This window comes from Ochotona curzoniae, unplaced genomic scaffold (genome assembly GCF_017591425.1).
Source record: "Ochotona curzoniae isolate NIBS_2020 unplaced genomic scaffold, NIBS_Ocur_1.0 contig_3432, whole genome shotgun sequence".
NCBI classification, from domain to species: Eukaryota; Metazoa; Chordata; class Mammalia; order Lagomorpha; family Ochotonidae; genus Ochotona; species Ochotona curzoniae.
The window spans coordinates 8718935-8734796 of record NW_024465859.1 but is presented as its reverse complement, the minus strand read 5'-3'; the positions used below and the strand labels follow the sequence as shown (position 1 = coordinate 8734796).

The window sequence follows — 15862 nt, the reverse complement described above, 5'->3', positions numbered from 1 at the left end:
CATCCAAACAGTTACATTTGCCACACATGGAGACATGAAACTTTAAATCCCTTATCTGCCACCCCGAAGGAGGCACCAGCATCCTTGTTTCCCCAGTCTGGCTGATCAGGATCCCCGCCTTCCATCCTCACCAATAAACTGCCCATTCCTCATCTAAACATGGTCCTTGGGGTTCTCTTAAAACCAACTCGGGATCAAAGACACAGGCGACCTCTTATTTCCAGAGACTACAGAGTTGAGGGAAACACACATGGAAATGTTTCCCAAAGAGATACTCTTAAAGTGATGGTTATATCCTGCAGTCCTGTTCAAACTTCAGCTTTGTTATGTGAGTTGAACTGAGGCCCTGCCACTTAACCATTGTAACATTTTTCCTTTTTACTATGGTAAAAATGTATCTCAACTACAGGCTTGTTTTAAAAATTAGTTTATTTGGGCCAGGTGTGATAGCCTAGTGGCTAAGGTCCTCACCTTGCACGGGCCAGAACCCCATATGGTTGCCCGGCGACTCTCATTCCCACCCAGCTCCCTGCTTGTAGCCTGGGGAGGAGTTGAGGACGGCCCAAAGCCTTGGGACCCTGCACCTGCGTGGGATATCTGGAAGAGGCTCTGGGTTCCTGACTTCAGATTGCCCCAGCCATTGCGGCTACTTCGGGAGTGAATCATCACATGGAAGATCTTCCTCTCTGTCTCTCCTGTCTATCTGACTGTCCAATAAAATAAATCTTTAAAAAGCTAGTTTATTAGCTCTGAAACACTTATCTGTTAAAATGTGATTTTTTTATTGCTTTTGATTAAATTCTAAACTTCAGTAGCTTCTAATACACTTTTCCAAAAGTTAATTTTGCAAGGCATTTCCCCCCTGTGTTAATTTCCTTCACGCTAGCCCCGTGTTCTTTGCATCTGTGCCTCTTTGATATTAATTCTATTCACTTAATTATTGTGCTTTTATCTTTGGAATATTCCCGTTCGCCTTCTCCTGGATTATTGCATTGTCAGTGTATCCTCATGAGTGGATGGTAAAGGTCTTGTCCTGTGGTTGCATGTCAATCTACATTCAGTTTCTCCCAAGTTCCCAAATGAAGTGGCCAACTTCATATGCATTTTCACAAAGCCTGTTTTGGCTTCCCGGAATGACCTTCTCCTAGCATTTCTCCATCATGACATCCTCTTTCTGGGTTAGTTGCTTCCCTTAACAGGTGGGTCAGATATCTATGTAGGCCTTAGCATGTTTGTATGTAGTCTGTCCATTCCAGATAACAAACAGGTATGTGACTAATGAGTGCTCTTCACATACATGGTTCTGAGTGCACAACATGGAACACAGTCAGTGTTCGCAAGTCTTTGTTGACCCAGTTGGTGAGCAAGTGAACATGAAGGTGTAGGGATTTTTTCCAACCACATTTTTTAAAAGATTATTTTTATTGGAAAGTCCAAAATACAGAGAGGAGGAGAGACAAAGAGGAATATCTGACTGCTGGTTCACTCCCCAAGTAGCCACAACAGCCAGAGCTGAGCCAAGCGAAAGCCAGGAGCTGGGAGCTTCTTCCAGATCTCCAACACAGGTGCAGGGTCCCAAGGCTTTGGGCCATCCTCAGCTGCTTTCCCAGGCCACAAGCAGGGAGTAGGATGGGAGGCGGAGCTGCTGGGATTAGAACCAGTGCTCATATGGGATGCCAGTGCATTCAATGCGAGGACTTTAGCCACTAGGCTACTGCTCTGGGGCCCCCATTTTTCTAACCTAAATTTTGAAATAAAGTAGTATTATACGTGTAGTGTCTAATCCTTCCCTTTCCTTCCCATTCCTCCCTTTTATCCTCAGGTCTAGTTGGGAATTGTTAGTGATTCCTACATACTGCACAGAATTATTTGAGAAAGTTTTGCTGTTGCTCTTTATTTTCCTATACTTTAATTGGAAAGACAAGGTTTTAGGGTGGCCTGTTATTTCAGCCAAAAGTTTGTAGATAGTGATCTAGTTGGGCAAAACTCCTTTTTAGTGTCAGCGCCATGAACTTGGCATTATGGTGTGTGCTAGGGCTGGACTGTCGGATAGCAGCACAGCATTTCAGATCCTTCAGGCTTACGAGGAATGACGAACATGCTCCTAAGGACAGTCTGAAAGAATTCCTGTCTGTGCAGGAATGTCACATTAGACACAGCCGTAGTTGAGTATGACTGTAACAAATGTCCCAGATGTCTTGCCATCGGCCTAACATTTTGCCTTCATAGCCTGAGCTATGGACTGTGTTCTGATGCTGAGTACTCTCTGTATTTATGTCTGATAACTTAGAAGATACAAGGTTATGGAAAGTAAACAGAATTACCTCTTTACAGAGATAATGACTGCTAATGTGTTTGCGTGGATTCTTACAGAAGGCTTTCTGTTCACTCCCCTACACAAATACTTATCACACACGCTGGTACCAAAATGAGCATAATTATAGTAGTACTGTTTTGTGTTTTTCCTCTTTACACACTAAAATAAACAATTTTGCACATCAGTTATATGGCAGAATACTTTTTTAAAAAAAGATGTAATATTGTAAGATACCCATATTATAAACAGTCTAACATCTGACATATATAAAATAGAAAACATGCATTCCTCTGCAATCCTGTCTCCAGGGTAATTACTATTTGGTGTGCGTGCAGCATTTCAGAATATTTTTGCCTTCATCTTTATTTTGAGTATCCTCAGTACTAAAAAAAAAAAAACTTTACCCTTTAAGGGCTTTTCATATAATTGTATTTTAAAAATTAATAGGTTATGCATATTCTCTTGTTACTTAAAAAATTAATGCATCATGCTCTGTGTCAGTGCAGAGTTTTTTAAAAAGGGTTTATTTTAATTTATTTATCCTGACTTTTATTACTTTACAACTAATATGGTTCCATTCTTTTATTGTTATATACTGGTGTGATGGACATCTTTCTGGCTTTAGTTTGCAATACCCTTAAGTATAGTTGTAGGATATATTCCTAGAATTTGAATTGTACCTTTATGCAATGTGTGTTTTTTTAAAAAATGTTTTTGCTACATATTGAGCAATTTAAATTTGTAATTTCTCTTTCATATTCTCAGTGATATTTAAGAATTTTCTCATATTATCTAATATTCTTATTAGCAGCAAAAATCTTCACTCTTTGAATTTTTTAATGACTACAAACTTTTCTAATTGTTGAACTTAAACTTTAAATAAAATGTTCATTGTAAAAAAATGTAGCTGCTGTTAGAGGTAAAACAAATAGCTACATATGTTACATTCGCATTTAATCACTGCTAATAGTTGCTATGTACGCTCTGACACGCGCCCCTGTGTGTACTGATGTATGAAAGGTATTATGGTCTCAGGTTAAGAGCCTGAATACTTGATTTAGTCTACCTACATTTAAGTTGTATTTCAATGTTGTGAATTCTGTGAACTCCAATTCATTCATGTGCAAAAGAAAATTATGAAATCTTAGCGTGTCCAGCCTTTAAAGGGGTTATGAGGTTAAGATCAAGGCTGTCAAACACCCAGTGAATGTTTCTTGCTGCTTTTATTTCCTATGGAAGCTTGCTGAGACTCTTTTGACTCCTTGGTTGAATTTCCCTTTGTCACTGATTGGACGAAGAAGGAAAGAATTAGGGAAGGGATAGCTTTATGGAAGGGGCCTTACAGCTTCTTGTGTCAGGCCCATTGGCCTGCGGCTGAGGGCAACGCCCAAGTCTGTGACATTGCCTGGCCACCAAAAACCCGATGCTGTCCCCTTCCCAAGCACCCCAGACTGAAAAGAGAGCCCTCCCTTAGATTGCAATGGGTGTCTGAGCCACATGCCAGAAGTCCGGACCTCTCATTTTCCTGCCCCTCTCTTGAAATTCCTGTCATCACCCTGGGTACTTTTTTTTTTCTTGTCCCTGCCACTTCAGTATCACCACCGCTTCCAGAAGCTATCCAACCACAAGCTCTTTTTTTAAATAACACATCATGCTTTAGCTAGCCTGTCAAGGTAATTTTCACTTACTTTTTATAAAAGACTTATTTATTTTTATTGGAAAAGCAGATTTACAGATAGAAGGACAGACAGATGTAAAGATTTTCCATTCTCTGGTTCACTCCCATGTGGCTGCACTGGCCAAAGCTGAGCCAATCTGAAGCCAGGAGTCAGGAGCTTCTTCTTGGTCTCCCACATGGATGCATGTTCCCAAGGCTTTGGGCTGTCCTCGACTGCTTTCCCAAGTCACAAGCAGGGAGCTGAATGGGAAGCAGAGCAGCCAAGACACAAACTGGTGCCTATATTTGATCCTGATGGTTAAAGAGGGAGAATTAGCTAATAAAGCCATTGTACCAGGCCCGATTATCACTTGCTTTCTAAAACTTCTTTTACACACAGTATTTTCCTGGCGTGGTTTGTACTTTGAAGGCTTTTAGTTTGGCAACAATTGGAGATTATTAAGAATTGGAGGTCATCCACTGGGCATATGTTATTTTTCAGTTGAAAAGCTGTGTTACAATAACAACTTTTATCTAGTAAAGTGCCTAGAATTTCTCAAAGAATAATTTCAGAAGTGATTTCAGCAGAAGCAACCACACTAGAATGTTTGATGTGTAACTTTATGATCACTAAGTAGTCATATGTAATAAAAAGGCCAATGTAGGGGGGTCTATGGGTGACAAAATAAGATGACGTTTCCCACTCTTCACCAAGCACACTGTATCACAGAGTTGACCCAGATGCTTGTTGCTCTGTTGAGAGTTCAATAGCTCTATAGCTTCTTACTTAATCTTTAACTTGCCTACAAAGCCAATATCTGACCCTCTGTACTTTTCAGTTTGGTTTCTCCAAGTATCACACTGCAATTTATTAAATATATTCATTTTCTATTTCAAATAATTTATATAGATTTCTTCTTCTGAGTGTGTCATTTTGGAATTTTACGGTTCATCCTTGAGTTACCTATATATTCTAATTACAGCACATCCTGTTGCATCATCAGCAGTCGTGTAAGACAAAAGCATTTACTTATGGAATGTATATTTAGCCTTTTTGTAAGACATCACTTAAGATACCTGCAGCTAGAATCAGAGTATCTGGGTTCAATACCTTGCTCTGAGTCCTGACTTCCACTTCCTGGGAAATTGGGTGCTGGGAGGCAGCAGCAATGTCCTATTCTCAACTTGAGAGGATTAGGGGACTGAACCCGCTGATGGGAGCTCTATCTTAAATAAAAGATGAAAAATTTTTTAAATGTGCAATTGCTTAATCTAAATGACACTGCACCATTTTTATTATCTACTTGTCTTTCTTCACATCAAGGAGTCTTTTCCTTTAAGTAAATTACTTCCTGGTGTAATGCACTTGTAAGTACTTTTTTCCCAAAAGGGAAAAAAAATAAGTTTAAAGTATAGTTAATCCTGATATAGAGTTAAGTAAACTACTAGGAAAAAATGCACTCAAACGTGGAATCATTGAATATGCTCAGATAAGGAAGATTGGATTTTGTTCCATTAAAATGATCATTCATGACCTGAGGACATGATGACTGGGTCTATGTGATCCATATGAACCTAATACTCCTAAGTTATGGGCAGCTATTTTCCTAAATTACGTTAATTATTATGCCTCTAATTTATATGACATCTCCCTTCCAAAGGACTCATAATACCTTTGAGTGAATTAAATCATTAGCGCTTATAATGTTCTGGGGAAGCCGATATGGGCAGACAGTATTATCCCTGCCCCACTGATGAATGAATAGATTGAGATCTAGAAAGGTGGAAGGATAGACTGGGGTCACATTGGAGCCAACACAAGAGTTGGGCAAGAGCTAAACTCACTAGTCCTTTACTCCATTTTTCCAGACTTTTGAGAAATAGATATGGGCATGACACAGATAATCATTGATTCAGTGCTCAGTAGAAAAAGCCAACTGAACACTTTGCTTAAAGAATGAATGAAAATTTTTGTACTGCATTAAGATTGTATTGCTATTAAAATCAAAAAGGAGCTATAGGAAGATAATCTTAAATGTCCCTAGCTTTTCCAGACCATCTTCTGCAAGAGAGAAAGCAGAGGCCCCAAGCGATGTCATCATGAATCTTAGGATCCTTACATCCCAGCGTGTTAGGGGACATCATCCTCAGATGGTTACTTGAATATGCTTTAACTGTCTTTAGAGCCAGGTTCTGCATTATAATAGGCTCTGAGACTGCAGAAATAGCAAGAGACTGAAATTATAGCATTCGGCATTTCGGCACGATTGTCTGTGTTATGTCACTATTTTATAAATGAAGCAGGGAGACCTTGTGGAGTTTAGATGTCATGATTACTAAAGAGATGACCAAGGCTCACTTTCCAATTGTCTTCTCTGGAATTGTCTAATAACGATAACTAATTTTTTAGAGCACTCACTATTGCCTCACCATTAACTGGCACTTACTCATTTAATCCTTCCAACACTCTGAAATTGGTTGATATTTTTATCACTATTTTTACTTTTAACGGTTTGCAGGAATAAGACCTTTTTGATGATGGAATTTTTCCTCATATTCATATTTCGTGAAATAAATTTTAGAAATGGTCAATCCATGAATTTATTTTTCATTTTTTATACTTTTTATTATTTTATGATACAGTTCCATGGGCCCTGGGATTTCCCCTACCCACTCAGGGTTAATATGAATAGGTGGTAATTTAATCCTGTCATTTAGAAATGTGTTGTTCATTGATTTACTCTTCAATTGCCATTTTACTGGGACATTCTTTACATTTGCCTTGGTTTTTGTGGGTACTATTCCTTTTCTCTGTCAAGAGAACATCATTAAGTATCATTTGTAGGGTAGGTTTAGAAGAAGTGTATTCTAACTTTTCCTTACTATGGAAGAATTTTATTTCATTTTCAAAGACAAAGGAAAGCTTTGCTGGGTAAATTTTTCTGGACCAATATTTTTTTTTTCCTTTTAGAATCTAGTATATGTTGCTATACTCTCTTCTGACCTGTAGAATTTCCTGTGAGAGAACAGCTGTAAATTTAATTGCCATTCCTCTGTATGTCAATGGGTTTTTTTCACGTGCACATTAAAGATCTTTTTCTTATGTTTGACTGAAGAAATCTTGATTATCATGTGTCATGGTGAAGATTGCTTTTGGTCAAACCTGTTGTGAGTTCTGTGCTCCTGATGTGGTTTCCCAATTCTGTCTCAAGATTAGGAAAGTTTTCTTTTATTATTTTATTAAATACATTTTTAAACCCAGCTTTTCTTTCTGTAGCTTCTGGAACTCCTATAACTCTTATATTTGATCATTTATAGTGTGACTTAATGTGTGAATACTTTTTTTTTTTTAGCTTAACCCAACTGTTTGTCCAGCTTTTTGATTGTTTCACAATTGTGAAAAGAAATATCTTCCAATTTGGAGATTTTTTCTTCTGCCTCCTTCATTCCGTTATTGAGACTTTCCATCAAATTTTTAACTTGCTCTATTGTGTTTTCATTCCCAATAGTTCGGCTTGATTTTGTTTCAGTGTTGCTATTTCCTGTGTAACATAGTCCTTGAATTATTTCATGTGCTTCTCATTGTTGATAAGAAGCCTTATAACAAGTATTTTGAATTCCGTACCCCCCATTTTCTCAGTGCATTCTTCAGCTAACTCTGAGGCTTGCAAAGGCTTTTGCTGTTTTGCAGGGAAGTCTTCAGTAATATTCATTGTACATCTGTTTTTTCTTTTGCTCTTGGCCATTATATTTCTGGTTAGCAGATTCTTCTTAGAGCAGGTTGCTAAGCTGTGTCACCCACGGGTCTGCAATTCAGTTTTACTTATTTTGCAGTCACTTGTGCCATAGCCTCCAGTGAGTCAGATCTGGGCTCTTATGTTAGATTTCCAGCATGGTCCCCATAGCTCCAGCTCCTGGCTCAGCACTTCACCTCCTGTGATCCCAAGCTATTGTTGCATCAGTCTGCACATTTCTCCCACTTAGGTTCGTGCATGTGCAAGAATTAGGGAGATATCAGGTGTCCTAAATAACTGTGCTTTGGCGGTGCTGACCTTGCAGGAACAAGCTGGCCATTAGGTCGAGGGCTACATGGACCTATTTTGAGTTGTAAGATGCCAAAGTTGGTATTATTTTTTATATGGAACCAGTGCAATGCACTTGAACTCAGTGAGTTCACTCCCAGATCAGTGCATGTGCCAGCTCACTGTTGTTCCTGCATTCTCAAAGTCTTTGCCACACCATAAAAAATGGCTCTTGATGTGTTGCTGCTGGAGTTCTTGACCTCCCGCTGTTAGGTCTGGAGCTACCTGCCCTTGTTTTTGGTGGAATTTGTAGGATGTCATGTCATTGCAATTCACTGAGCCAGAAATGAGTTCGTTCCCCGTTCAGTGCATGCACAGCCCTGTCCCATAGCCCTGGCCTTCCTACAAAAGATGGTACCCAATCCTGCTCTACTGGGGGTTTGGGCTGTGAAATCCACTCTGTTCTTGCACCGCCTATTTGGAATCTGCTGCTCTGTCTCCGTTCCTGGTGAAATCAAACAACCAGCAGGACAGGCAGTTCGTCTGGCTTCACCTGAGATCCTGGTGAACTCCCCTTTCCACCTGGCTGCTGGTGTGGTTCATATTGCCGCTGGCTGAATGCTGCTGAGATGTCTGTTCATTGCTACATCACCCCATTTTTTCAACTGCTTTCCTGTGTCCGTCAGTCTCCAGGTGCCCCTCTGCCATTGTTCTGTCCACTCCTGTTTCCTGGAATGTGTCCTCTCTCCTTCATCCTGGCTAATGTTTCTCTGTCTGTTTAAACATGTGCTTACCCTATTCGGCCATGTTGATTCTTCTAATCCATGAAGTTTAAAGCCTACTGAGGCATTTCAAGGTGGTTTCAAGTATCTGTTCAACTTCATTTTTCCTCACATTCTGTCTTACCTCCCTTTGTCTTGGGACGTGTGTATTTCCATTTCTTCTGTTGTTCCGTCTTATTGACAACAGTGAGTTTTTGGTCCACATCATTCCCAAGTTGAACCTTTTAGTTAGCATCTCTTCAGTATGTGCGTGTCTGTTAAAACATCGTCTCTTTGGTATGGTATATGTTCATATTCGTTATCTGTCTTCCTCTATTGAATGCAAGCTTTGTGCAGGTCTGGTCTGTTTTGCCATTGCAGCATAAGATCAAGGGAAATGTCTCCTTTTCTCCTTATTATTAATGAGGACATCAAATATATTTCTGCTTAACAAAGAATATTTTATCCTATTAGTCCCACTGCCTACCTATCAATCTTGCTACATGTGTATGTGTGTGTCTGTGTATGTAGTGTGTGTATAAAATCTCATTCATTGTTTAAATAATAATTCTTAAGTTGTTTCTGAACTACATATTTTAAAACACTGTTGAGAAAAAAGAATACAAACATATGAAAATTATTTCTGAGCATTTAAAAAACCCTCCAAGCGTAATGCTGTGCAACATTCTCTGGTAGAGGAGTTAGGATTCAGCCCACTGGCTCTAGAGTCAGATGCCTACCTTTGAGTCCCAGTGCTTCCACTTACCAGCTGTGTAACCTTATCTGATTAAGTTCTTGGTGTCTCTATTTTGCTTATTAAAACAGATATGAAGCAGCTTCAAAATGCTAATGGGAATTTTTTTTTCTTATCATTTAATTTCATTTTCCATGAAATTCATGTTCCCCCTCCACATTAGGAAATTTCCTGGCTTTTCCAGATGGCTGTCATTGCTCTTCCCACCCCATCACTCCCTATCAAGACCATTGCTCATACTGTTTGTAGGGCTCCCTGCCCCTTCTTCCAGCCCTGTGTCTCCGCAGAGCCCACTCTGAGCCTTCTGCAATAAACAGGCACTCTACTAATGGTATGCTTTCGCCTAATACTAGCCAAGCTTGAGTAAACTGAACATGTTGCTGCCCTGAGTATCAACAGGCTTTTGTACATCAGGGGAAGGGGTCACCAAACTGGAGGACAGTTTAAGCAGTGTCATTAGATACTGCCAAATGACATGGATGCATTGAGGTTTTCATTTGCTATAACATCCTATCCCATCATTGCTCATACTGTGGAGATCACGAGCTATATATCCACATCCTGCCATAGGTTTCTGAATAGTGAAAATCATCTTTGTACCAAAGTGGTCTTTTGATTTGGCTTTGAACTGGTTTGTAATGCATGCATCACTTCCCAGCTGGCCTGCATATTATTTCTGGGAATTTCGAATTCCCGTCGTCCCCTGGGCTTTTGAATGCCATTTCCCAGGTTCTTCAAGCTGCCATGAGAGTCCGTTTTGTCGCCAGTCTATCATTTGAATCACAAACTCTTGACGCCCCCTCCTTGCCCCACACTTTGACTGATAAATTTTCATTATTGGTTTTGCGTGAAAGTCTTCAGGGTTCTACTTGGCCTGACCCCTGTGGTCACTAAGTGATTACATGCACCAGCTGAGGTAATTTATTCACTTTGTTTTGGTGTGAACATGTCCCATGGGGCTTGTAACTGCTATAATCACTTGACCCTGGTGACTGTTAAATGCTTTAAACACAGTTATTTTAAATTTATAATTGTTTTCATTAAAAATCCCTCATAGTAACTTAAATGAACTTGCTGTCAACGTGGCATTATGTAGAGGGGAAAATGAAAATATTATGATGCAAATAATATAGTACTCATATGTAGCAAATCATTAGCTCACGCTACACAGTGTAACCTGGAGTCCTGCAAGGCAGATAAAAAGGCACTGTCCCCGTAATTCAATACATTCATTCCTGCATAAAGGAAGGTCACTAGCCTGGGAAGTGGAAATAGAGTGGAGTCCAGCGTGAAGTGCTAGAAGCGCCTCACATCAGGTCTGCTAAATGTGCAGACAGCCCCTTTCACACCCATGGATGGCTCCCATTTGCAGTAATTTTTGAAGAATTATTTGGTGAGACAGAGTAAAAGAGCACTCCCATCTCTTGGTTCATTCCCTGAATGTCTGCAACAGCTGAGACTGAGCCAAGCTGAAGCTAAGATCCAGAAACAGAATCCACATCAACCCCGTGGGAGGCAGGCACCCAAGTACTTGAACCCATCACTGCTGTTTACACATCTTTTTAAAGTGTTCACTAGTCCTAGTCATTTCCTAATTTATAGCGAATTTTTTTCTCTATCCTGTGATCTAACCTAGAATAATGCATTGCAATCAATTTTTTAAATGCAAAATAAAATCAAGTTAAATCAAAATGCTGTTTTTCATTTTCTTGCCTTAAGGAGGTAAGGAAAAATAATGAATACTTCATCCTTATATAATTAATATTTTGATCTACATTTCTAAATAATAATTATAGGAAAGAGCTGTATATGGTAAGTTGGTATTTTGCAAATACATTTATTGTCTCATTTAATCCTCTTAGATATACAGGAAATTCTTGGTCTCGGTCATGAAGCTGTAAGGACCTCTTTGCTCCAAAGTTTATGTCCTATGGCATATGGGAAAGCTGGGAGTCCACTGTCCTCAAGGCCAGGGGCCATGAGGAATGTATTTCTTTTGTGTCTAACTCTTACTTTCTCCTAACAAAAATCAGAAAATCTATTTAGATTAGAAAGTACTGAATCTGTGTTTTGGCTCCTAAAGCATTGCCTGATATCTTAGCTAACTTTAAAATTCAGTGAAGTTAGTAATAGGTGTTGAGTGAACAGGTTTGTTGGTTGGATGACTGCTGACTAGAAAGTGCCAAATAACAACATCAGAAGAGATGTGGAAGCTTGGGTTTGTGGCACTAGAAACTTGGACACCAGTTACAGTGAGTGAAGGCATTTTTTAAAGTTGTGGACTGAATGGTTTCTTCAAAGGCAGTCAATTAGTCAGCATTTATAATTTGACCTAAATAAGAAAAACGCATTTCAAAACTCATAGTTACATTCCTGTATTTGTTTTTGATTTTGATTTTCCTCTTTGTCTTTTATTGTGTCAGGTAGGAAGCAAGGTAGAATGGTTTGGGGGTTGGTAGTAGTTTTGCCTTTTCCTTTGAAAACATGTAATATTTTGCCAATATGTTTTTGTTAGTTAAAATTGCTGTTTATCCGTACGATGTCTTTGCACAAAGTTGAAACAGGTTTTCCTGGGGCCATGCGATACATTTGTGGTGAATGGCAGACAGCTTCTCCTTAATCTCCCCATATAACCAACACACACTGTGACAATTGTACAACTGAAAGTCTTTCCAATATCATACAACAGCCTTTAGTTGTCCATTTAGATTTGTCTTCCAAACATTTGTTTAATTTGATTTTTTTCTACCTTTGTTAATGATCTTATATTAGCATTTAAATTTTCACCATGTGTCCTTTTTTTTTTTTTAAGATTTGTTTTTATTGCAAAGTCAGATACACAGAGAGGAGAGACAGAGAAGGAGATCTTCCATCCTTTGATTCACTCCCCAAGCAGCTGCAACAGTTGAAGCTATGCCAGTACAAAGGCAGGAGCCAGGAACCTCTTCCGGGTCTCCCATTTGGGTGCAGAGTACCAAGGTTTTGGGCCATTCTCAGCTGCTTTCTCAGGCCACGAGCAGGGAGCTGGATGGAAGTGGAGCCACCGGGATTAGAACTGGCACTTATATGGGATCCCGGGTGAGCAAGTCGAGGACTTTAGTCGCTAGACTATTGCACTTGGCCTCCATATATCCTTTTGATCATCATTTTCATGAATAAGATTTTGAAAACAGAGTAGTTAGGTCATTTGTAATAACTTTTAAAAGAATAATTATAACAAGCTGTTAAGCTTTAAAGTCAATATGACACTTAGTTTTGAAAATTAGAGAACTTTCTTCATGTTCCAGAAAACAATTACTTTGAAGGGATATGATATTTAATTTTGGTTATTCCGATTTGATTTCTTATTTTTTGACACCAGGAATTTCGTTTAAAACCATGTTTAGTACATTCAACATGAATACTTAAAGAGATAATTGTAACATGCATTATTGATTCAACAGATTTACATTTTATTGCAAGTAGTTTGAATTTGAAGCGAGCATTATTTGAACAGTTGATTTTCAGAACAAGGAAAGAAATAGAACTGTGACTACAGTTTCAAGGTTGTACAAGATACTGTGTTATCTCCCTCATTTCTGTTACTCACGTGAATCGTACTTTTCCTCTTTCAGTTTTTCTTACTTATTTGGAATTGAAGTTGTAGTACAATTTCTCTGAACATGCAGAGAAACTTTCCTTGGCTTTGAGAGAGTCAATCATAAGACTTCAGAGCCCTCATTTCTTCTTCAGAAGTGGAGAATTCTGTTGTTGGATTTTTCACTTGCAGATTCTACACATTAATTACCCAGGGTTTTGTTTTGTTTTGTTTTAATGTTACAGTATGTTGCAGTTTGCATCTTCCCTTAAATTTTATTGTATTAATTTTTTAAAAATTCTTTATTTTTCAGGATACATTTCCTTAGGCTCGGGGATTTTCCTTTCCATCCTCCCTACTGCCTTCCCCCACTGTTTTCCCCTGTGATGTAGCAATAGTTTAGTCCCTCCACAACAGCCACAAGTCCGTCATTGTTCTGTTTATGTGTGTCCTGACATTGTAGTTATGGAGAATGGTATGAAACCAAGCCTGCTAGTGTCAAGATAGATTTAACAGTTTCATTGGGAGTCTAACGTTTATTTAGAAGCATACACGCATGCTGCATTGTATGTCCACTTCATAATCCAGTCCTAGCCCAGGATGTCCATTTGCGTTATGTACCTGGAATCTGGGACTGAAAATCAACTGAAAGGCACAGAATCGAATTTCTAGTGGTGGTAGCGGCAATAACAATAATAGCGTTAATGCTCCAGAGAATGAATCCTAGATCAGTCAGCTGTAATTTATGAATTTGATAGGATTTTAGGAATTTTCATTGTATATTCTTCATTTTATGAAGCTTTGCTTTGTAGAAAACCTTGATTCAGGAAGTTAGTAGCCTAAAAGTGACATATATGAACTCAGAAATAAATCGTCAAACTTGTATGTTTAATACTGTGAAAGCAAGTAAGCTACATGGTCCTTATAAGAACAGGTAGAAATAAAAAAAGTCCATGTATAGCTTTCATAGTACATACAGAACTTTCTTTTTTTTTTTTTTTTTAAGATTTAGGAGAGGAAGAGAGGAAGATCTTCTGTCTGCTAATTCACTCCCCAGGCAGCCACAACAGCCTAAGCTGAGCCAGTGTGAAACTCAGAGCTAAGAACCTCTTCCGGGTCTCCCATGCAGGTGCAGGGTAAAGGCTTTGGGCCGTCCTCGGCTGCTTTCCCAGGCCACAAGCAGTGAGCAGAATGGAAAGTGGAGCAGTCAGGATGCAAACCGGGACGCGTTTGGGATCCTCGCACATGCAAGTTGAGACTTTAACTCTAGGATAACACGTGGGACCCAGGAAATGCTTTTAAATAGTCAGAGATACAGCTTTGAGCCTGAAAACACGATTCTACAGAAAACGGTGTACACAGATGTGTTTCTAAATTTTTTGTTATGAATAAGCAAAAAAGTATGACAGAATAAGATGCCTTAGACTAAGATATCCAGAAGATTCCTAAGATCTCTTAAAAATATCTTCTGCAAGGTTTCATTTAGGTAAACATGGGTACTCCCTTTCCTATAGGAACTCCCACAACAGAGAAGGAGAGATCATATTATTACAGAGCAGGAGGGATCCCATTAGTAGTCACAGACATCCCTGCTTTCATTCCTGGTGTCTTTTCATCCGGGCCAAGTCACATTTCCACTATTCAGAGTTTGGTTTTCACCTTCTCATTGTACCCTGTCCCATTGCCTACACTTTTCAGGGATGGGGTATGTGTGATCCATTGGGCATAAAAGTCCCATTGGATCATGTGGGATGGCTCTGACAGGAAAAACATAGGTATGACTCAAAATTCAGTGTTTCTGGGCCTGACACGATAGTGTAGTGGTTAAAGTCCTCACCTTGCAAGCACCAGGATCCCATATGGGTGCCGGTTCTAATCCTGGCAGCCCCGCTTCCCATCCAGCTCCCTGCTTGTGGCCTGGGAAAGCAGTTGAGGACGGTCCAAGGCCTTGGGATCCTGCACCCTCATGGGAGACCTGGAGGAAGTTCCTGGCTCCTGGCTTCAGATCGGAGCAGCACTGACCGTTGCACTCACTTGGGGAGTGAATCATCAGATGGAAGACATTCCTCTCTGTCTCTCCTCCTCTCTGTATATCTGATTTTGCAATAAAAATAAATAAATCTTAAAAAAAATTCAGTAAATCTGTAGTAGGCTAATTTTTAAGTGGTAACTTGACGCATAAGTAATGCTGTAAATATCTAAAGAACAACTCTCCCCCCCCAGAGAGAGTGAGCGAGACATCATAACTGAGCAAAGCCTGTCCCAGACAGAGACTTACATGTCCTGAGGCTTATACTGCCACTTAACAGATTTGAACAGTTTGGAATTTCTGGAGGATAACTGCTTTGTCACATAGAATGTGTGCAATATTCTTTAACTCCATCTGTAGAATTTAACAAAGCTTCTCAATACTTTCTCCTTAAAATCCCTTTTAGCATACATGCATAATTGAGTCTTTTAAAAAAAAGGTGTTTATGGTATTAGTAAAATATACACAGTGTTCGTAATACTGTTTTTAGTGTGAAACACAGATACCCAACAACTAACAATGACTGTAAAAATGAAATCTCACACAGAGTTATGCCCTGCCTTCCCCATCAGCATGAACAATGCTTTGGGATTCAATGGAAGCTTTCCCATTGGGGATATGCTTTGAGAGGAAGGGAGAAAGGGAAGGATAGCAGCTCAAACAGCGGGAAGAGGGGGATCCCTGAGAATTTTAGTATAATGCATATTGTTGAAAGAAATTGTATCCCGTCGTAAAGATTAGCAGG

At 39.4% G+C, this 15862-nt stretch overlaps 1 protein-coding gene across 2 annotated transcripts in view; it reads left to right on the top strand.

Annotated features, from left to right (window-relative positions):
• MPPED2 (metallophosphoesterase domain containing 2) overlaps positions 1-15862 on the top strand; it is a 183071-nt gene that overhangs the window by 57224 nt on the left and 109985 nt on the right. The window lies entirely within an intron of this gene.